At 42.1% G+C, this 24,741-nt stretch overlaps 1 protein-coding gene across 3 annotated transcripts in view; it reads right to left on the bottom strand.

Annotated features, from left to right (window-relative positions):
• The window catches only part of ITSN2 (intersectin 2), a 122,035-nt gene extending 108,290 nt beyond the window's left edge, over positions 1-13,745 (bottom strand). The window contains exon 1 of one of the 3 annotated variants that reach the window (XM_084623845.1): positions 13,622-13,745. The gene's annotated coding sequence lies outside the window, so the exon portion shown is untranslated. Of the gene's footprint in view, positions 1-13,516 lie in introns of all 3 variants that reach the window. The other 2 variants (XM_084623844.1, XM_084623843.1) reach the window with 2 other exon arrangements.
• Positions 13,746-24,741: the final 10,996 nt, after the last annotated feature.

Below are 24,741 nucleotides of genomic sequence, written 5' to 3'. Positions count from 1 at the left end.
AACTATTATGCCCACCCCCCCTTCAGTGATTTCAAAAATATCTGTTCAAATACATTTTCAAAAATATTAAAAGGTACAGAAACTTTTTTTTTCTGAATGGTGTTGCTTATTCTGGCATATCCGATTGTTTTATTGATTGCAAAAAATCATGCAGTTGCTTCCAGAAGCATTCAAAAAATTTCCTTGCAGTGTATAGAGCATTTACTACACACTTATGCACTAAATGGAAAATGTGAGGAATCGCTCTGTACCAGTACTCTACATGTATATTCTGTACACAATATTTATAATGTTGGCTATACAATGGGCTAATTTTACATAAAGAATTTGCCTTCATTGGTTGGTTTGTGCATTGCATAGCCACATGTTGGCTGTGATACATCATCCATCCCCAAAAGAGTGAAAACCAATGCTTTAATCTAAACTTAACCCAGTATATACTGCTTATATAGCTACCTAGTGAGGAAAGAATTACACAGTACAACTGGTTTTTATGTAACTCTCTTCACAGTAGTATCATGACACTTTACATTCTTTTTTTAATATAAAAATGGAATGGATGGTGAATCCATTGATCAATCAAGTGTGATACCAAGGATCAATTGAAGAAAGAATAGAGGGAGGCAAAAGAAAGGCTGAAAACTTTTCCAAGAGAATGAGAAAATTAAAATGAATTTGTTTATTTTTAGGTTGCCTCCAACCTCTCTTCCTATGTCCTAAAAATGAAACAACAAAGGACAATTCCTCCCTATTTATAACTTCCAGCTGAACATAAAGTTCTACAAAACAAGCTGCACTTTTGAGAACTGCTAGAAAAGAACTCTAAGCTGAGATACTGCAATAGGATGAGTGTGTGAAGAACCCACCTGAAATCGACGGGGTAAAAGTAAATAGGGCGGTGCACGGACACCAGGGTCGATCTGTCTGGGTCTTATTGCAGGATTGGGGTATAAAATTTTAACTGATTAAACCCACACTCTTGAACTATTCATTTTGTTCTCTCCTTTGCAGATCACTTTTTATTTTTAAAATAGGGAGCGGGGGAAATGCCTGACATTCCACCTACCCAATACTACCAAAAAATCTTTTTGGCTTGTTTTTTAACCTTAGGGTTACGAAGAACATCAAACTATAAAATAAATCCCTCCAACAACCCTGGAGAAAAAAGCCTAAACAAACAGCTAGGCCTTGGAAACACTGCGTAAGTCCAACAACCTCAGGCTTTCTGGAGAGGACGTGTGCCTGGGGAAAGCAAAAGTAATTTCCAAACTAGAGGGCCCTCTTGGGGAATGCTCTAGCTCCAGCTTCCATATACCAAAGTCAAGCTATTGTCAACTCAAGCACCCCACCTGATCTCAACTGCCAGGTTAAAAACCATGAGGAGAGAGGCAATCTCTAAGATCCCATTTAACTGCAGAAAGCTAGTGTGTTTTGTGTCCCCATTACAACATGGTACTGCCAAACAAGGTTATAGCTGTGTGCATTACAAGACCATACCGTGTTTCAGCCAGGCCTCATGCTATTGTATTGTAGCTAGATCCTATCACACAGCAGCTTTCTGAAATGTAAGACCTAAGATGCACCAAATCTAAACACTTAAGTGATAACCCAGGTAGGGAAGTGCCCCATGCCTGAAAGTCCTGAGAGTGTGGGAGAAATTGCATCTCACACAGAAGCAACCAGACTTCAGAATGCAGAAATGTAAAGGGATCCAGATAGAGTTCCTATGTCTCTGCATCAACTCTGGGGCCCTATGCCACCTCTTGTGTAGCACAGTTCCTTTAGAGCCAGGCTGCCAGAGTCATACCAGCCATAAAGGTTTCTGAACCCAAAAGCATTGGGTTGGGTCTCCCACAATATGAAAGGACAAGCTAGCAAACACAAATTCAGCATTGGTCTGTATTAACTTCTGTTCTTCATTTATTTATTTGCCTGTATTATTGCAGTGCCTAGAGGTGCCCAGTCCCCCTCATGAATTTGGGTGGGGAAAGGGGTAATTCAGTGCAACCCAAATAGTTCTACTACCCCTACATTTCCAACCAGGCCACTCACCGACCCAAATTCCTCAGATACAAACCCCCACAAAACTGTTTCCATGTGTCTGTGGGTAAGGAACAGGAACATGCTTGCCACTAAGAAAGAACTCCAGTTCTATGCAGTCACAGTGTCCCTAAGGTTTGGATATTACTCAGAAATCGAAGTGCGTATTAGTTTATTTTCACAAATTCCAAGTCTGGTAATCCCTTAGTCACCATATAACTACATCCTAGCATCCTTCATAATAAAGTAGTTCCTCTGACTCTCAGTTGATGGTGCAATTTCAGTGAAAGAGAATGCATCCGATGAAGTGAGCTGTAGCTCACGAAAGCTTATGCTCAAATAAATTTGTTAGTCTCTGAGGTGCCACAAGTCCTCCTTCTCTTTTTGCGAATACAGACTAACACGGCTGCTACTCTAAAACCTAGATCTACACTGGAGTTTCTAGATTAGAAATGACTCTAGATAACTTTTAAATTACAACAAAACTTGGAAATTTCCAAAGAACATTTTACATAACACCACAGATGGACACACTGCTGTGTAATAAAGTATGCCAAACAAAGAAAAGAATCCCTAATCAGAAAAGATTATAATCAAGTAACAAGCAGGTTACAACAAACACAGAATAGAAAATTACCTTTACAACTGGAATATTCCACAAAGTTGGATTTGCTTGAAGTGTTTTGGAAGAAGGAATTTTGTTTGGCAAACATTAACTGTTAAGGTGTTCTAAGCATAGGGCATAAAATATGGAGCTGGTAAAGGAGATATCTTAACAAAAAAGTCATCAACTATCTCACACCAGTAAAGGGTACAGGCTGGCATAAAACCAAAGCCTGAAGTTAACAACAAGTGTAGTCCAACTCAGGAACCTTTTGATTAGAAGTTTAATGTCTGGAGCATAAGGCATCACACATGATGAACACAGGAAAAGTTGGATGTCAGTAGGTTCAAATAACAGAACTGACACGTTCTTGTAAACAGATCACCTGACCAATCAATGTTTACAGCAGCAATTCTGCTCTCCCAGCCTGACCTAATCAACCGTAGTTTCTCCATCCTTTCCCAACACTTACTATAGTTTTGAAGTGAGGAAATGAAGAAGAGACTGAAGGAGAGAAGAGGTAAGAAAAAAGCTAGAAATAGAATATAAGAAAAAACTAATTTCTTCACTCAAAATATGTTTACTTGTTCTCATTCTAAGTGAAACTTATATAGCATACGCTTTTCTAATATTTAATTTCTATCTGAAGCAATCACATACAAATATTTCCAAAAAAAAACCTAGCAAAAAACTGCTATAAGGCAGGAATGGTTAATTAGTTCAATTGTTAGGTCAAACCAGTTCATTTACAAGCAAGTTGATAAATATTCTGGAAGCCATGGTTCAGACACCCCACTCCTAAAAGAGCAACATAACTGAAAGGGGAAACGGTGGAGAAAAAGTAAATGGACAGCGAAAAATCAATCAGCAAGAACACAAACTCCAGAGGTTGCTGTCTAACTGATTTACAAAGGAAATGTAATACGTATTGGCAACATATTAACCTGGAATAACGAACACTCTGGACTAAAAGAACTAATGTCCTAAACAGGATGTCTACACTATTGCTGAGGAGGCCAATTTTATTTTAATTTTTATTGGTAGTCCATTAAGTGTGCTATAGGTTGTAAATGTTGATATGAACTACTGTATTAAGTACCTGAGTCTAGAATGGATGCTAAAATAATAATTAAAAAATGATGGAGTATCTCAACAGTCATAACTTTTTTGTGGCAGAGGGATTTCCCTGAAGCAGGTAATAGTTTTAAGTGGAAAATACTAGCTTTATGAAATATTGGTCAGTCTGCTAAGTTGCACAATTATCAGAACTACAGTAAGAAAGCACAAATATTCTCCTAAACACATAGTTATTGGGGGTGCAGGTGGGGTTTATTTAACAGTATCACTTTTAAACCAGCTACTCAGTTTCCTGCTATTATGTTGACTTACAGAGTTGTAATGATTTTAACTGGTGCACAATGACAACAGGAAACTTACCTAAATTAAAAGTTAATTTATTGAATGAAGGCCTTGATATCTCTCTTCATTTTCTTAAATATTTGGAGTGATCCAACTGGGGCAGTGTGGGTCGACAAAACAAAAGGTGAAGAAGAATAAACTACTCAGAATTACTGGCTCTCTCAAGAACAGATTGAAAAGTGGTTCTCCTTACTTTAAGGAAATATCCGTTTTATACTTGTCACAGGTGAGGCCTGGAGAAACTAGGAATTGTTAAGAAAGCAAAAAACAAGTTAATGGTGTGGATTAAATGAGAGCCAAAACACAAGCCAAGCAACAGGAACCAATTATATATACACAATGAAAGTATATGAAATGATAAGGTTAGTTTCCCTGTCAGTAGGTACAGTGATGGGATTTTTCACTACCTTAACTATCGTTGGCTTATCCGTACAAGCAGACAGAGCTAGCTCAAAGAAAAACATTTAGGCTTAGTCTACACTACAAAATTGTATTTACATAGCTATGTCAGTTAGTAGTGTGAAAAAAAACAAACAAACCACACCTCTAGTCAAACACTGCTACGCCAGCAAAATCCCCAGCATATATGCAATTATACTACCAGAAAAGTGCTTCTATTGGCATAGCTAATGCCATTCAGAGAACTGGTTTAGCTATGCTGGTAGAAAAACCTCCTTTTGTTGATATATGCCATGTCTATGCTAGAGGGCTATGTTGGCATAGCTACACTAGTATGGCTGTACCAGCAATGTAGCAGACAAGCCCTTATTTGAAATCTCGGATTTTGTTGATTTTCCCTATTCTACGGCCAGTATCTTTAATCTGATTCTGAATCTTCTATTCTGGACATATCTTTTGGAAGCCTAACCATATAGAAAAATCTCCTCCTATTTTTTCTCACAAGCAGAAATTAACACTGGAAAGCCCACCGTAAAGCAAGAGAGATATCTGTCTTCCTGATAATGCAGCAATACCATGGAGTACACCACAGCACTATTTTCTCTTTAGGATGCAACAGATCTGCTCTTTGACTTTTTGTTCCAACATTTGTCCCAGAAAAACAGTTCAAAGTATACAGTCTGTGGATCAAAGGAGCTTACTGCAGTTAAGCAGAAAAAGATATAAGACACATGAGAAATATAGGAGTCTTCTACACCCAACATCTCAAAAGGATAATCTTAATATGCTGTTTATAAAATTTTTGAAGCATTTTTGGGGGGTAGGGGGGAATTATTTAAATCTGGATTCACATTTAAAGTTAGAAGAACTGATGCTATATTTTTAACAACAATATAAAATACACCATGTCCACATCAGCAGTTAGCTATAACTGTTACTGGCAGAGTTAGTATGGTTTACCTGACCAGCACAGGCAGGTAGTTTTGTCTAAAAAGGAAGATGTACATCACCCAGGAAGCAAGACTGTGTAGCACTTTGCTTTTTAAAAGAACAACATATTTCTAACAGTCTTCAGTTAAGAATCTCAATCCATAGTGTGACAGAGGACTGTTACCAAAAACCGTTTTTAAATACAACTGTAAATTAGCATGATTAGAGTCTTAGTGTGACTAGGGAGCACATTTGCACGTGTACATGCCTGAAGATATTAGGGTGCCTTAAGAGAAATAACTAAAAATAATCTTATATGGGAAAAGTAAAATACCCATAAAATACCTGACCTGCAGTAGTATAAAATTATCTGCTTCTTAACAATTTTATTTTAATTTTCAGAGTCCTCTGGGTTATTCAGATGCGGAAGGGTGATGGAAACCATAGACAACACATTACTAGGGCACAATGGAGCAAACAGATGGGGCATTCAACTGGAATTTCTCCTTTCAACTTTAAACACCAAGTACCAGGGTCTACAATATACTAACACTTAAACGATTAGAAACAACAGCAAATGTATTTAAGGCTTTGTAATGGATTAGGTGCCACTTTATCTTGTACTGCAGGTTAAGCACACTAAATGATACCTAACTTGTCCTTGGACCAAGAGCACACATCCAGTAGAATGGTAATCGTATAACCTTAATTCATAATAATTGCCTAAACTAAATTATTTTTTGTGTGTACCTGTTTTAAGTGAGGGGTAGTTTGTAATATCTTTATATAAATTATTTAAAACTATCAAAATTCTTGGCTTCCAAAATATTGGGCTAAAGGCAGTGTATTAAAAAAATCAGAGGGGGGTTGTAATGTCATAATATGCTGATAGCCATAATGGGAAATGTTTAGACCTGATGGGGATGTTTCAGAAGAGAATGACACACATCTCCTGTTGTCCGCCACTATTACTTCACTTTGTAAGTTTACAATGTTGTTGAATCACTTAACTACATATAGATAACATGAGTCATGATTAATGCCAAACACCTCATAAACTTAATTTGCAGGTAAGTGGGTGGCAAGTGCAACATCAATAGAATTACCAACTAACATATTTTAGCTACTATTTCTAATAGCTGAAATATTACTAAGATCCATACCAAAACACTACTAGCCAAGTTCACCGCTCTTGTATGTATGCCATTGTTTCATTTGCACGCACATACAGCAGCAATGTTTTTGACCCTAACTATTTAAAGTTGCAAAAAAATGAAAGGCTAATTTTCCAGTAAATGTTCTTTTTAATTTTGCAATTACATAATTCCAATGTGTTGTGCTGCTACTGTCACCATCTTGCTTCATTTGAATTCCATATGGTATTCTGAAAAGCATGTACAAAGCTGTTCTCAGCTATACATTAACAAACAAGTCTAATCCAAAAAGAAAAGGAGTACTTGTGCACCTTAGAGACTAACCAATTTATTTGAGCATAAGCTTTTGTTAGCTACAGCTCACTTCGTCGGATGCATACTGTGGGTATCTACCATCCTGATTTTACAGAGGTGATTTCTTTACTTCTATTTACTTCTATTTCTATTAAAAGTCTTCTTGTAAGAAAACTGAACGCTTTTTCAATGTTCTCAGATCCAAGGGTTTGGGTCTGTGGTCACCTATGCAAATTGGTGAGGCTTTTTATCCAACATTTCCCAGGAAAGGGGGGGTGCAAGTGTTGTTTCTTCATTCATCTACAGGAGACAAACAATTAACTTATACATTCTAAATTGTATTACTGCTGGGGATGCTTTTAGATATTTCTAAGTGATAAAAATATGAACTGTGTATATTTTTACAATATGTGAACCGGATACTATATTTCTGATATATCTTTTAGTGCACTCTCAGTCTGAACAATGCAGAGCTATTTATTGGTGATCTCCTCACAGGCCTTTTAATCTTGTACAAACTGCTCACCCCACTGCAGTAACAGGAAGATGTTACCTTTCTAAATAACTATGAAATGTGAACTACAGCAAAACATGTATTTTTATAGAAAGAATCAAATATTCATAAAGAAAGAAAAACAACAATTTTGTTTGTGTTTGAACACAAATAGTACACAGAGATAAAGCAACACAGTTGAGGACATTGCATAAAAACATCCTGACTAACTTTTAATCCTCAAACCTGAAGCATTAATAAAAATTAACATCCATACAGCACTTTTAATCTCCAAAGCACTTTAACAAACATTGACAAACTGAGCCTCAAGACACTTCTCTATCCTAATTTTCTAGCTAAAGAAAATGAAAGAGGTTAAGTAACTTGCTCAGTGTTACAGCTGGAATTAAAACTCAGGAACTCCCAGCCTCTTATTCTTGAGCTCAGACAACATCTCTAAACTTTTAAAGAAAAATACACCATAATGCACTATTTTACTCACTAAAAATGTTTCTGAATTTACTTTTTAACAGTGCACTTTATTATTTAGCAGTGAAACATTTGTTTTCAGAAAGATTATAAGTCACGTCTCTCTTTCCAGTGCTACCTAATCAATAGAAGCCTTTCCACTGACTTCCATGAGCATTACGTTCAGTCCCATATCTCCATGACACTGTTTACCTTTTAACATACATCACCTGAAAAATGAGCAGCTACAGAAAAACAGAAGCATCAAATAACATAGTGCTGTTGTTATTATTAATTATTTGTAATACTGAAGCACCTAGGGCCCTAGACATAGACATGCAGGGTGTTGTTGAAACACAGAACAAAAAGATGGGTCCTGCTCCAGGAGGGTTCCAATCTAGATCGGGGTATGGAACCTATGGCCTGCGGGCCAGATCCAGCCTATTGCTTAATTTCATCCGGCCCCCAGCAAGTCTTGGTGCCCCCACCGCGGGGCTGGAGCCGCACGTGCTGGCTCATGCCGCCATGGGTGGGAAGCCCCAAGCCTCTGCACTGTCCCCTCTCCCACCGGTGAGTGAGTTGAACATTTTATATTTCTCCCTAAAAAAACCCACCCTAAATTAAGTTGCTTTTTACTTGTGTGTGGCCCGCAATTGATTATTTCTGCGGGTCAATGACCCGTGATAGAAAAAACGTTCTGCACCCCTGAGCTAGATGAATAAATGAAAGACATACTTAGATAACAAGATGTTAGTCAATAAGATACTGAACATTTTTTAAAAGTAAACTTGGACTGGCCTGGCATTCAAGCAGTATTATATAGGAGACTGGGATTTATGACTTGAGATAAGTCCTTAAGTTCCATGCTTAGGGGGACTCAGGATAAGATTTTCAAAGGTACTGAGGCACTCAAAGATGTCTAGTAAGATTTTCAAAACACCGGGGCACGTTAGGTGCCTAATTCCCATTGAGAAATCAATCTGGCTTTCAAAGCACAGCAAAAGCCGCATGCTCAACCAAGGTGGAATAGGTCTGTTGCATCAGCTGTCACAAGGCTGGGCACAGGGAAAACGTGGTCTCCAAGAGCTTTCAAAAATACACTGGATGAGGCTAATATTGAACGAAGTTAATAATATATGTTTACAGTTTAAAAATATAGGTAACCTCACTTTCATTTTATACCCAGAGGTTATCACAATACTTAGTCCAAACAATACTGTTTTATTGACAAATACACATACAACCTGAGAGGATCTTTGCATACTATATAAAATAAACTACAGTCATAAATAAAAAGGGACAACTAATCAGTCATCTTCTTAGCAAGGTACTGGCGGCATTAAACCCCCAGCACCACTCAGCCACATAAATCAAGAGCTCCAGTGTAAAACATTAAAAAGGAGGAACAGGTCCTTCACATACTCAGTGGCTCAACATCATTAGAATTTTTCCAAAACAGAATATGCTCATCACCACTTATTTCTTCTGAAACAGAATGGAGAGAAATGGCAAGGGCCATAATCTAGATTCTAGAAGCTATAGAGAGAGATGGAGTATTCTGAAGCTGAAAAGTGGTTTTCAAGAATTAAAAGAAAATCTGAAAACAGAAAACAATTAAAAATAGAAAATGCTGATGCTAAATAGAAACAAAAATAGAAAAAGTAAGATTTAAACAAATAATATCAGAAAAAAGTATTAAATGTTTCATAGAAGTAAAATAAACAAATGGTTAAAATCAAACTAAAAAAATGGAAATAGGAAGGAGTAAAAATACCTTACAAGGGAAATAAGATAGGAATAACACTTTTTAAAAAATCAAGACACTTAGGTATGGAGTGAAATGAAAAGTGGGGACTAGTCAGGAGTCAGCTTATGTTTTTAAAAGTCTAATATTGTGCCCTTTCCCCATCTCATTTGCCCCTCTCCTGCAAAGTGATCTAAATGAGAACATCCTTCAGCAAGATCAGGGCTCTTGTAAATTGTCAATTAAAGCATGATCTCTCCAAGGCAGAGCCCATGCCCAAGATTTGCAAGAGCAAATAATAATTCTAAATAAGTCAATTTTGGGGTGTTCAACTTCAGTCTCCTTACTTAAAGGGGGCCTACTTTTAAGAGGCTGGGTGCTCATTTCTAGTGTCACAAGTTGAACAACCAAAAGACACTAGAAAATTTTGACATCTCGGCCCTTATTTTTTTCCATTTGCCTGAACGGCACCTAGTATACTTTTGAGTGCTCAGTGAATGAATACATAAATAACAATGCAAGATAAACAGCTGCGTAAAAAATTATGATAGCAAACAGGACTAAAACTTCATATTCAGTAGTTTATATCTTACTACGAAAATGAACTTAATTCACATAATAGTAATATGACAGCAATATAAATATATAATGTTTGAAAACTAATCTAGGTATTTGCATGGGCCCCGTTAGGGTAATATCCAAAACTCACAAAAGCCTTCTTATTAACAATGTTCAAAATCAGTAACAGCCCTCTTCTACTTTGGTTTATTTGATCTTGCCCACATTAAGGAGGGAAAAAAATCAGTTCCCATAATTCATCACTGGTGCACTCCTCTGGGGGTAGATTAGATTACATGGTGATAAATATGCATAAACCCTATCTATAGTACAGCTTCCACTTTTGCTATCACTAGAACCTATTATTTATTTGTACTACACTAGCACCTAGGAACCCTAATAAAGCATCAAAGACGACCCCTTTGTCCTGGATTCAGTACAGTCAGAAAACAAAGAACACACTCACTGTCCCAGAGAGGTTACAACCTAAGTGTCAGTCAGGATACAACAGGTAGACTAACCAGACAAACAGGGTGGAGTACTATCGAAACAAAATGGTCAGTTTAGGAGAAAAATGGAAGTCTCAGCTTCCCACTTGCCTAACCAATGCCAGCTGGCAGTGTATATAAGCATTACGGCAGCACCAGTGAAGAACTAAGGGTCCAAATATTGCATGTGTAGATGCAATCTTGGAGTCTGACTTGCATTTTAGGGCAGTTGTCACTCAAAAGGCTCTAGGGAGACAAGCATGATCTAGTCTTCTGAACACAGAAAAAAGAGACAAGAACTCCCGAGTTTCAATCCCAGGTCTGTCACTGACTCCCTGCATAGATTTAGCTAAATTATTCTTTGTGCCTCAGTTTCTGTGACGAAGTGGGACTGTTCTTAATGTTTCCTCTGAATATTGTGCCGGTGCCTCAGTTTCCCCTATGCAGTTCTTAAGTATCTAGATGGTGGGATAAGGGTGTATGATCATTGCAGAGCCCTAGAGGGCAGGTGTGTGCAGGGGTCTGGTCACAAAGAATGGCCAACACCCTGTTTCCTGGCGACTGATGGGCTGGCCCTTCCTCCCTGCAAGGTGAGAGCTAAAGGGTTGGAGAACAAAGGGATCAGGTGACCTCCTGGCCCGGGAAAGGGACAAAGCCGAGAGGAGGAGGGGCTGGAGACAGTTTCAGTCTGGGTCTGGCTGGGGAAGAGGAGTGAAGTGCAAACGTGGTTGTCTGGCTCACTGCCTCCCAAAATGGACCCAGCTGAGGGGTCCTGTTCTCTGCACCTACAAGCTCTGTTTTAGACCATGTTCCTGTCGTCTAATAAACTTCTGTTTTACTGGCTGGCTGAGAGTCACGTCTGACTGCGAAGTTGCTGTGGGAAGAGCACGGAGGAGCAGAGGATGCTGAATGCTCCAAGGTCAGACCCAGGAAGGTGGAAGTTGTGTGAGCTGTGTGTCCTGAAGACAGTCTGCTCACAGAAAGGAGACTTTCCCAGAGTCCTGACTGGCTTCATAGGGAGCAGTTCCAGAGCATCGCCCGGGGACTCCCTGACAGTTTCCTCTTCTATAAAATGAGAGTGACACTTAATGGCTTAACATAGGTTTTATGAAGACTGATTAGTTGATGTTTATAAAAGCACTTTTTAGATGAAGTGCTAAGTATTATTAAAACTAAAATCTACTTCAAAATTTTGCAAAGTGTGACTCGCGTCACACTCTATTTGCAAATTATATACTTTTAAATTATTATCCAAATTATAGTAGTGCCTAAAGAACACAACCAGGTCCCCTAGATGGTGGCCACATTTTATTTTCTATAAAACATTACAGTGCCAAAAAAAAAAAATGGACAGGAAAAAAAAAGATACCATTTCCTAAGGCATTAACCATGGAAGTTAGTTTTCATCCGCTCTTAATTTCTTCAAACTACTGGTTTTCACAATAGCCTAAGAAGCAAACCAATAATTATAATAATCTTCATTATTCCATTCTCTGACATTCCCAGTGTGTTATCTTCTTATAGATTGTAAGCTCTCCAGGCACAGATGTTCTGTATGTTGTCTCTTGTGGAGGCCTGAACCTGTTGTTTGTGCTTAATACCATTAATCATTGGTACCATTTTCATTTCTTTACAGACTACCACACATACACACACATAATAGGGTTTACCAGCCACACTTTATTACTGAAATTATGAAACCAGTTCCTAGGAACAGAAAATTAGTTCCCATAGAAACATGCAGAAGTGCTTTAGCATCAATAATTTTACTCCTCCGTCTTCCAAATCAGAGAGAACATGAGTGGGGGAGATTTGTAAACAATCCTCACTCATTTCTGAAAGCTTTTAAAATTTAAAGGTAAAACTGACAGAAGTTGAATCCAGTACTCATCAGCTGTGTTCAAGAGGACATAGCGGTAAAATGCTGCATTGCCCCAAGAGCTTTGAAGGTTACAAAAAAAATCACTTTTCATAAAAGAGAAAAGTGCACATAAAACTTTACTATTTTAAAAAAGGAAAAACTTATAATGCAAAAGAAACGTCTGCTCGGCCTAATAAAAGCCACAAACCTGAAACATTTCCTCATCCGCTGCCTATTTTGTTGCCAAAGTTCTATTTCAGTTATTGTGGTTTTAAACTTTTGTACTGCATGCATCCAGCTGCACACTGTGATGTGAGCTAAATAAAATGAACAAAAGTGGAGATTTTCTCCTCTGCTATACTGTGCAAGAGGTGCTTACACTAGAAAAGATCGAATCCTAGTCCCATTCCCCAGAGAAAACTTCAAAGAAGCGGGGGGGGGGGGGGGGAGAATCTCTCTCTCTCCCTCCTAGTCCTTTTAGGGTTCCAAGGTAACAAATGAACTAGAGAAACAAGATTAGAGGTGGGATTGATGGGCTGGGTCATACGGGGGCTCCCCATCCTCAAGCAGCCTCCTGCCCCTTAAATCCTTCACAAGCCCCCTCCAGCCCTTCCTCGCTAAACACCTCAAATCCCAGGCATGTGTTCCCCAGGCCATTCCCCACTTCCCAAAGATTACTGCTCACAACAGCCCTCAAACCACACCCTCGAGTCCCTCTCCAGCCCCGCCCCCAACCAAGGCTACCCCTATCTGCTCCCTCCCCAGCCCCCTCAACTAAGGACCCCCCAACTGCTCCCTCACTGGACTCTCCCCCCCCTCCCCCAAATCAAGGTCACTCCCTACCTGCTCCCTCCCCAGATCCCCCCCAACCAAGGGCACCTCCTCCCTGCTCCCTCCCTGGGCCCCCAACACAGCCATGGCCCTGTTCCCCGGATCTTTCCTCCCCAGGCCCCCCACAGGAACACTCCCCTAGCCCAGGGACCCCCCACGCTCCTCGCCGCCGCCGCCACCACCAGCCTGCCCCGCCACGGGGCTCCTCCCGCGGGGGCCAGGGCTCTGCTCACCCAGCCGGCAGGCAGACGGCTCTGTCCCCTCGGACCCCCACGGCTCCAACCCCTCAGGCCGGGGCCGGGCAGCGCGGAAGCCGCCCCCGGGCCTGCGGACGGTACCTGTTGCTCTGCTCGGGGCTGGCCCCTTCCCTCCGCCTCCTCCTCCTCCTCCTGCTGCGGCGCGGCGGCGGCGGCGTCAGCCCGAGAACATGGCGGCGGCCTCGCTCGCAGGAACAAGGCGAGCTGCGGCAGGAGGGGGAGGGAGCAGGAGCTGCCCGCAAGACACGGGCCAATGTGGGTGCGGGGCCAGGTCCGAGATACGAGCCCGCCGGAGATAAGCCTCTGGGACCAAAGTGTTTAGCATCCCGGGTACCGGGCCAGGCCTGAAACGCAGGCCAACAGCACCTCTGAGTGTGGGACCAAAGCATATGGCCTAGCAGCACCCTAGGGTGCAGGTCCCAGGCTCAAGACATGGGCTAACAGCATCCCTGGGTGTAGGACCAAGGCTAACAGGGCCCCTGGGTGCCAAGCCGAGGTACATGACCCAGGAACTTCTCAGTACCAATTGGCAGAGGGCACAGGGCGTGCCCAGAGTTTTACAGGGATCTTCTGAGTTGGAAATATTCAGAATAATTCACCAAAGGGTGGCATGGGAGGTCTCCACCGAGAATCAGTAACTCATTGGTCATCCTAATCACTGTGAAATATATATGTACTGATAATATTTAAGGAGTTATGTATCTATACTGAAAATAATATTTTTAAGGGATTTAAGGCAGGTCACGAGAAGGGGGCATGTTCTTTTCAGAGAGGAGGTAGCAGAGGCTTGTCTCTGTCTGGTCATGTGTGTATTGCGCACTCTGTGTCTTGCAATGGATATATATTTGCATAGTAAGGCAGATACCAGGTATAAGATTGCAAAATCTACAAGAGAGAAAATCTACAGGAAAAAACAATCTGCATGGGTGTGTCCTGTTCATAACTAAAATCAAAGGATAAGTATGGTATATCAGGAAATGCAGGGAAACTCATAGATTCTTCCATCAAAGGGGCAAGCCAACAGCGTGACTTGTCTCATGAACAGAAAATTACAGCCAAGGGTGGCTGTAAAATGCCAGAAGGACTTTGGATGAGTATTGCTCTATAAGACATAAAAGTATCTAGTTAAATAAGTCTAGATTCTAGAAAGTGTGTTATGATTTTATTTTATGTATTCACCTCCTTCTAATAATTCCTCTTGCTCCTACTAGAATCTCAATCCTTTGTTAAATAAACTTATGTTTCTTTTTACTATGATCTTATATAAGCACTGTGTGTTAAATGGAGCCATTACCTAAGGTGTAAGCAGGAAGTTGGGGTGTACTGTTCCTTTGGGAGCAGTGAATACTGTGAGTGTCCAGTGGAGTAGGGGCTGGACAATCCATGGAGATGCTCAGAGGGCAGGGAGGTTGGGGGGGAGGATGGAGTGTGCCTATTGCTAACCTGTAAAGAGACAGTGGGAGCTGCATAGACCTAGAGGAGTTGTGTTGCCCATTGCCAGAGGAGTTGGGGAGTGACCCCAGCAGGCATAAACATACTAAAGGTAGGTGGTAATGAGATGCATCACAGCCCTGGGTACCCCCCAGAAAGCATCACATGGTATACAGACTAACAGTGCCCCTGGTTTGGTGCCAAGCCATAGTGGTTAACAGGGACCTTAGGTGTGGAGCCAAGGCACAGAGGCTAATAATGCCCCTGGGATGTGAGGCTGAGGTTCAAGACTCTGGCCAAGAGGGCTCTGGTGTATGGAGTCAAGGCCCAAGACGCTGACCCAGAGGCCTCTGGGGCAAGGCCTGAGACACTGGTTTCAAAGATTTTTAAAGCCAGATTACCTAGTCTGATCTTGATAAAACTGACCATAAAATCTTGCTGAGCAATTCTTGCATCAAGCCCATAACTTCTGTTTGAGCTATAATACATCTTTCAGAAAGATATCCAGTCGTGATTAAAAAGTTCAAGTGATAGAATCCACCATATCTTTAGTTAAATTGTTCCTATAGTTAATTACTGGAGCCAGTCAGAAAACAGGGGCATGGGGGGAAGGTGCCAAGGTATCCACAGAACATTTTGATGAAACTGAAAAAAAATCATTTTTGTGTAAATTTTTCTTGGAAAATCTTTATTTTTCAGTGAAAATTCAATACTGAAATATTTTGGCCGTAAACCTAAATTTGTAAATCCAGAAATGCTGCCGTGGTGCCTCATAAGAGTTGTAGTTCAGGGTGCTTTGTGCTTCCATTTCCTTGTATAGGCTGGGCTCCTTGGTCAGACTACATCTCCCATGGTGTACAATGGTATCTCTTCATGGGGTACTAGTGTTGAAACCTTAGGGACCATCTACCAGCGATTCATCCAATCCCTGTTGTCCAGTCCCAGTTTCTGGCAGTCTACCAAATGCCCTAATTATTGCACTTGCTGAATACTGTGCAACAGCATGGGCTTCAGTCCTCATTGTGGCAAGCTAGACTCAACAATCAACTCTGCCCTTCATATCATTACTGGTGCAACCCAGACAGCTCCAATTTCCAATCTTGTCTGGCATTGCTCCCCCAGAGATTAGGTGTGAAGGCAGTGCCCTGGCTGCATTACTGCGCGCAGCCAACTATCAGGACAGTTTACTTCACAATTTCATCTCAAAGCCACATCAAATGTGCTGAGTAAAGAAGCTCCTTTTCTGAAATAGTCGAGCCTCTCAGACAATACATCAGATGATGAAGTGTGTTTTAGCCCACGAAAGCTTATGCTCAAATAAATGTGTTAGTCTCTAAGGTGCCACAAGTACTCCTCATTCTTCTTGCTAACCTTTTTAAGGAACACTGGCAACAGGTGGTATGAGACTATATTTTATATCGATGGCGCATTTCTGGGCAGATAGAAAACTCAGATTGTTGTCTCCTAGTCTCTTTGCATTGGGTCTTGCATGCACCTAAGAACAACCATATGAATTGAAAGATTACAACAGGATACATTGTGGCCATGGGTGGTTTAACTTACATCTTGACAGTTGAGAGTCTTGAGCTCCCTGTCCTGCCTCTGTGGTGCTCAAGAACACACAGCATGCCATCTTGTTATGGACTGCCCTCTTTCTCATCTTGATGGTGGATGGATGTGCTTGACATCTCCAGATGCTGCTGCTGTGATAGTGGCTACATCATTTACCCAATATCTAATTCATTATTTGTGCCATCAGATGTCATATGCCATAAGAAGTCTTTCCACTTGGAGAGAGGACATGGTGCATTGTGGGAGATATAATCTGGCCAGGGAGCCCATTTCATAAAGGAGAATGGGGACATGAGACAACTATTATTGTTTTGTTTAATATCTTTGTGATATAAAATCTTCTCAGATTTGGGTTTTTTCACATGCTTTTTAATGTCAGTCACTTCTCTTTTTTGGGAGGGAAACTGTTTCCCTGAGTCATTGTCAATGTTCAAGGTTGGAGTGGGAGGGGGTTTAAGCTCCCCAATCATCAACTTTCCCACTCATGTTAGAAAATATTATTGTTTCCCTCTTTATGTCCATTGGTGGATTCTCCATCTCTTGACGTCTTCAAATCAGTATTAAATGACTTTCTGGAAGATGTGCTTTAGTCAAACAAGTTATTAGGTAACTGGATGAAATACTACGGCCTGTGTTATAGAGAAGGTCAGATTAGGTGACATAATAGTCCCTTCTGGGCTTTAAAATTTGAGGTTTTATTATACAGGTTCCTGGTCCAAGGATCTTTTTGGAGCCTTATTTATTTGTGGATATTCAGGGAATAGTAGCAACCAAATGTTATTTTTTTTTCACCTTCCATCTGTTTTGTGTCTGAAGTTTCCTTCTGGAAGCAGATGTTACTTGGTGATATATGCCTTTGTCATCTAAAGATTGCATTACTGCAGTGGGTTCTATATGGAGTTACCCCGTAAGACCAGGCAGACATTTCAGCTACTGTTAAATTTGGTAGCCCATATTTAAAGGGTGTTACATGATGTCTGCTGTGGACTGGCTTCCTAGTAATTTCCAGGTGTAATTTATATTGTTTTTGGTATATTGTTTTTGAGCTACTATATACTTGCTTTTTAAAAAATATTTTCAAAGAATAGTGCACTCTCTAAACAAGGCTAATTATGTAGCTTGCCCTATTATGTAGTGCTACTAAGACTCCTTGTTTACTTTAAAGAAGTACAGTTTAATTCAAACTTCATTGCACCGCGACCCTCTTCTGACAACAAAAGTTACTACACAACGCCAGGAGGGGGGACCGAAGCCTGAGCCCACCCGAGCCCAGTCGCCCCAGGGGCCAAAGCCAAAGCACAAGCCCCACTGTCCCAGGTGAGGGGGGCCAAAGCCGAAGCCCGAGGGCTTCAACCGCAGGCGGGGGGCCTGTAACCCTGAGCCCTATCACCAAGGACTGAAGCCCTTGGGCTTCAGCTTCTGCCCTGGAGATGGGGCTTGGGCTTGGACTTTGGTCCTGGGTGGTGAGGCTCGGGCTTCGGCCCCAGGCTCCAGCAAGTCTAACACCAACCCTAGCAACCCCATTAAAACAGGGTCGCAAACCACTGTGGGGTCGTGACCCACAGTTTGAGAACTGCTGGTCTACCTAATCATTTCTATCCCTGTCTAAAAACACTATGCAAAATGAGTTAAATGACTTATTGCATTATAAATCCACATGCTGCTTTACAAAGATAGGTTAAGTAATGTTCTCGATCTCACAGAGTTTACAATGAAAGTTAGTCAAGAACATACAAAAGGACATGTCAGGTTAAGGAGGTTATTAATAATGAGAAGGTCAGACAATTGCTGAAAGGAGGAAAGATAAGGTGCTTGCTGTTCTATCATAGATGCAGAATGATGGACACAGAAAAGCCAAGACTAGTTAAGATGATAGGCCTGGGGCAAGCAGAAGAAACGGGGGTTAAACAATAATTACAATAAGCAGTATGTCTTTTTCTATTCTTATTACATTCTCATGTAAGATCTTCCTCCAGTCACCAGCCAGGCTAACACTCTGTATAATATAGAGTGAGAGCAAAAGATACCTAGATACTGCAGAGATGATGCTCTACAAATAGCTAAAGCAACATAATTTTCAATTTTTCTAAGCTTTAGCACCTCTACTTTGAAGTCTGATTGGCTCTGTGATGCTGTGTATAAAAAAGATGACTTATATCACTGTTGTTATCACTGTTGCACAATTTCCATAAATCTTCTACAAAGTATGTCATGTAAGGTATCAATAGAAAAGTTATGAATTGCTAAGTATGATTATCGTGTTTATATGCACATATCATCTTTGTATCTGAAGTTATGAATATTGGCTATGTATCTGTATCTCAAACATGCGTTGTATGCCTGGGTGACCCCCCGCAGATAGATTTACAGCAGGGCTAGACAGCTATGTGTCGATGGCCCATTAAGGACACTCTCACAATGGGCCATTGAAGAATCTCATCCTGCCCAGTAGGCCTTTTCCGTGGTTGCCTCAGACATTGAGGAGCCACTGGCCACCCACAGTTTGATTCAGCAAAATATGTAAAGGCATGTGATATGCTCATGTGATCCTGGACTCAATCTTGGACCAAGAACTGTGGACTTTGTTTGGAACAGTAACTTTCTGTGTACATGGCAGAGGATATAAAAGGCACCTGAGACATCTCCATTTTGCTTCTTTACTACTCCAATTCTCGGGACTGTGGATTTATAACTAGAGGTTTCAGAGTGGTAGCCGTGTTAGTCTGTATCAGCAAAAACAACGAGAAGTCCTTGTGGCACCTTAGAGACTAACAGATTTATTTGGGCATAAGCTTTCGTGGGCTAGAACCCACTTCATCAGGTGCATGGAGTGGAAAATACAGGAGCAGGTATAAATACATGAAAAGATGGGAGTTGCCTTACCAAGTGTGAGGTCAGTCTAATGAGACAATTCAATTAACAGCAGGATACCAAGAGAGGAAAAATAACTCTTGTAGTGGTAATGAGAGTGGCCCATTTCAAACAGTTGACAAGAAGGTGTGAGTAACAGTAGGGGAAAATTAGTATGGGGGAAATAGGTTTAGGTTTTGTAATGACCCAACCACTCCCAGTCTTTATTCAGGCCTAATTTGATGGTGTCCAGTTTGCAAATTAATTCCAGTTCTGCAGTTTCATGTTGGAGTCTGTTTTTGAAGGGTTTTTTTTTTAAGAATTGCCACTTTTAGGTCTGTTATTGAGTGAACAGGGAGACTGAAGTGTTCTCCTACTGGTTTTTGAATGTTCTAATTCCTGATGTCAGATTTGTGTCCATTTATTCTTTTGCGTAGAGACTGTCTGGTTTGGCCAATGTACATGGCCGAAGGGCATTGCTGGCACATGATGGCATATATCACATTGGTAGATGTGCAGTGAATGAGCCTCTGATGGTGTGGCTGATGTGATTAGGTCCTATGATGGTGTCTCTTGAATAGCTATGTAGACAGAGTTGGCACCGGGATTTGTTGCAGGGTTTGGTTCCTGGGTTGGTGTTTTTGTTGTGTGGTGCGTAGTTGCTGGTGAGTAGGAGAACACTTCAATCTCCCTGGTCACTCAATAACAAACCTAAAAGTGGCAATTCTTCAACAAAAAAACTTCAGAAACAGCCCCTGGCCCTGAATTTGCTGGAGCATGGGCACCACGGGCCCATGTAACTCGCCACCCCGGGACAAAGCGTCTCTTTTGAAATAGCTTTTGGAGAGCAGCAGCAGCAGAAAATCCAGGTCCAGCAACTTATGGAGCAAGAGCAGCAGATCCTCCACCACTTAATAATCCGGGAATGCTCTGGAGCCCAAGGAGCAGAGGTGTGTGTGGCATCCCCAGTGACCCTGGGGAGGGGAGGGGTCCTGACCAAGATGATCCAGAGGCATACCTGGAGGCATTTGAGTGCCTGGCCCTGGCCCACCATTGCTCGGCCCTCTGGCTGGCCCTCTGTCTGATTGGGGAGGCTCAGGCAGCATATCGGGCATTAGGCTTCACCTCTGCTGGAGATTATGGAAGACTTAAAGCTGCTATTTTGGATTGTCTGGGCCTCACAGAGGAGGGTTACTGTGGGCAGTTCCAGGCCAAACAATTTATTCTCAGTTTTCGCAACTGGGTTCTGACGCAAGGCCTCTGGTGGCGCAAGGCCTCTGGTGGCGCAAGAGCTCTTAGACTTTTGCTGCCAATGGCTAAGGCCAATATCCCAATCCCCTGGTGAAATCATTGAACTGGTGGTTCCTGAACAGTTCTGCTGGGTTTTGCCTCCAAGACCTCAGGAGTGGGTTGACTGGGATCAGGCAGCCAACCTGAAGACTACACTATGTTTGGTTGAGAACTTTTTGGAGGCTGAACTAGATTGTGGGGCACTCTCCTGACTGGAACCAGGAGAACTATGGTTCTAAGCGGATCTGCTGGTTTCCCCCTGCAGCGTGTTGGACTCACAGAAGAAGGGAAAACCCAGGGGCTTGCGAAGACCACAGGAAGTCCATTCTGTGAGCTGGGGCAGTCCCCTACCTAAGATCATACCACCTTTGGGACAACAGTCTCAAAGGAGTGCAGTTGGGTGGGGAATAAAGGGGCCTGTGAGAAAAGGGGGCTGACAGGAGCTGCGGAAGTTGTTCCCCTGTTGTAAACCACTACTGATTAGGTGAGAGCTGGTACAACCCTAGAGTTATTAAGGAGCCTGATCTGGCTTCACTTGCGGGTAGTAGGGCCACAGCTTCTGCTCCAGTATGGAATTTCACTATGTTGTAGCCTGCTCCTCTGAGACATCAGCATTCCTCAGGAAGCCCGGTGTTCTAGTTGTCCCCATTATTGTCAATGCGGGGAGGTCCAGGTGCTGGTTGACTCCAACTCTAGACAGATATTTATACATGAGCAGCTACTGGGCCCCTGACTTCCCAATGACCGGGGGAATGTTGCTTATAGGGTGTATCCATGGAGAATTCCAATCCTACCCCACTACCAGGCTTAAGCTGTCCATAAACAGGAGTGCTGCGGGCAGTATCAGTGCTAGCTCATTGGGAACCCCTCCCTGCGCAAGACATACTAATAATTAATATGAAGCTTGAGCTGCTTGGGGCCTTAAGCAATTGCTTAGTCTGCTTATACCTAGCACCGACTCTGGCTGCAGGGTGAGTGGTGGCCAGGGTGAAAGAATTGTCAGACGCAGTGATGCTGGTTGAGATCGGGGCCCGGTCAGCGGCGTATTAACTCCTAGGCCAACAAGGCCTAGGCCTAGGGCGGAAAATTTGCAGGGGTGGAAAATTTATAATAGCAGCCAGAGGCTGCTTCCCCCGGCACCAGTTCCCGCCCTCCACCCCCGGCCCTGCCCCAACTCCACCCCTTCCCCGCCCCCATTCCCCACCCCCTCCCTGCCCCTATTGGTCCCCTTCCCCAAATCCCCACCCCGGCCCCGCCTCCTCTCCTGAGCGCGCCACGTTCCCCCCTCTTCGCGAAGCTGTTTCATGCACAAGCACTGGCAGAAAGTGGGGAGAAGAAGGACTCGGCAGCGCGTTCAGGGGAGGAGGCAGAGCAGAGATGAGCTGGGGCGGGGGGGGGCGGCAATTATTTCAGGGCCTTGGGGCGGCAAAATCTTTAATTCGCCACTGTGCCCAGTAACTGGCCTGCTACAGGAAGCAAACGAATCACACTCAGATTCTAGCCTGCAGGAGGTACTTGTTTTACCTCTTAGAAAAAAATTCCCTTTTATTGACCCTGAACTCTTTGGCACTGCTACCCAGGCCCATAAAACACATACGGAGCACTGCTTTGCCCAGAAGCAAGCTCTACAAAGGGCCTGGGAAGATGAGTCCTTATATCAGCTGTCACTCAGTGTGGCTTGGACCCTCCGGAGGTGCCCTCACAGGATCCTGACTCAGATACCACCACCTGTGGCCACTCAGGCCCCCAGGGACTCTATGGACCCTGGACCAGAACTGGTGAAAGAGCACGGAAGAGCACAGATATCCAGTACAGTTTGGACACCCCTGACAGGTCCACAAAAGGGCTGCTACCTCCAGCAAAATGATAGGGTTTAGCTGCCTGAATGGGCAGCTGGTGAGGGTGGATGGGACCCTGGCGGATGCAGAATGGGATGCTCACTACCTTCACTTTAATGTGGAAGGAGATGTCCTGGTTCAGGTGATCAAAGAGCTGGAATATGCCAGTCACAGCTAGAGGTCCCCATCTCCTTTAGGGGTCAGACCAATGGTCAATCTAGCTCAATATACTGTCTCTGGCTGTGGCCAGTGCCAGATGTTTCAGAGGGAATGAACAAAACAGAGGAGTTTCAAGTGATCCATTCCCTGTCGACCAGTCCCAGCTTTTGGCAGTTGGAAGTTTAGCGATACCCGGTGCATAGGGTTGCATCCTTGACCATCTTAATTAATACTTATTTATTGATGGACCTATCCTCCATGAATTTATCTAATTCTTTTTTGAGCCCAGTTATACTTTTGGCCTTCACAACATCCTTAACAATGAGTTCCACAGGTTGACTGTGCATTGTATAAAGAAGTACTTTCTTTTGTTTGTTTTAAACCTGCTGCCTATTAATTTTGTTGGGTGACCCCAATTCTTGTGTTATGTGAAAGAGTAAATAACACATCCCTGTTTTCTTTCCACTTACCATTCATGATTTTATAGACCTCTATTATATCCCCCTTTAGTTGTGTCTTTTCTAAGGTGATCAGTTCCAATCTTTTAAATCTTTCCTCATATGAAAGCTGTTCCATACCCCTAATCATTTGTGTTGCCTTTTCCAATTGTAATATATATTTGTTGAGATGAGGCAGCCATAACTGCACACAGTATTCAAGACGTGGGCGTGCCGTGGATATATACTGTGGAATTATGATATTTTCTGTTTTATCTATCCCTTTCCAAATGGCTCCTAACATTCTGTTAGCTTTTTTGACTGCCACTGCACACTGAGCAGTTTTCATGGAACTATCTATAATGATTTCAAGGTCTCTTTCTTGAGTGGTAACAGCTAATTTAGACCCCCTCATTCTGTATCTATAATTAAGATTTTTTTTCCCTGTCCCAAATGTCAGTTGGTGTGTCCCAAACCTACCCTGGTTCCTCTTTCCTTAGTAGACTAGCCATTTGAATGTATTGGGCCAGATTAAGTTGGGTCTCTTGAACCAATAGCCTGCGGATGCTGCTACATTTTAGTCATCCTGGATTATGCCACCCGGTATCCCCAAGTCATTCTCCTGTGGTCAGTATCAACCCAAATAGTTACTGATGAATTGCTAAAAGTGTTCTCCGGTCAGCATCACCTTGGGGATGCCTACCTAGATCAGGGCACCACCTTCATGCCAAGGATACTACAAGAAGTTTTCTCCCTACTTGACATACAGTCCATAAGAACTGAAATTTACCACCTCAAAATGGACAGGGTAGTGGAACATTTTAACCAGCTCTAAAGGGAATGCTATGCAAGTTTGTCACAGTCAAATCCCACAACTAGGAAAAACTGCTCTTGTATCTAATGTTTGGCATCAGGGAGGTGCCCTGATCTTCCATAGGGCTCTCCCCTTTTGAGTTATTGCACGGAAGACCTTCAGGACCTTATGCAGGAAGCTTGTCAGGACCAATGAACCAAGGCTGAGAATATTGTGAAGTATGTCTTAAATCTGCAGGAACAGCTGGATTTGATTAGGGCCTTTGCCAAGCAAAATTTACAGGCTGTGCAACATTCACAGGAGCTGTACTGAAAAACAGGCTTTGGGGTTAGAAGAGCCTCCCTATCTGCCTTTTAATCTGTGTCTCCTAAGGTACGGATTTCCAGAGTAGTTAAGCAAACACTTGAAGAACACGGATACAGCCTTCCAATAAGTGATTGACACAGGCAGTATTGTTTCCAAAACAAATTATCTTTTTATTAATGTAACTAATAATCCCCAATACAGTAATAATCTAGAAATAAAAATCAAACACCTAACCCTTACTGCAAGTTAAAGAGCATTCAAGCCACAACTGCATACAGTTTAAATGATTCTAAGTGATTGTGCTCTGTTACAGATGACCACTCTGCAACAGGTCGCTGACAGCAGTTCTTAAATGTATTTTAAATTTTATATAGGTAAATTACATTAATAACAAAATCTTATGCATCTTTATTAACCCAGGCATACACATACTAACACTAATCCTACACTATACTATGCTACACTTATACTATAATTATAACAGGCTATACTCTGTCCTTTTGG

This window comes from Lepidochelys olivacea (assembly GCF_965140295.1).
Source record: "Lepidochelys olivacea isolate rLepOli2 genome assembly, chromosome: 3".
NCBI lineage: Eukaryota > Metazoa > Chordata > Testudines > Cheloniidae > Lepidochelys > Lepidochelys olivacea.
This window is presented reverse-complemented; position numbering and strand designations above follow the sequence as displayed.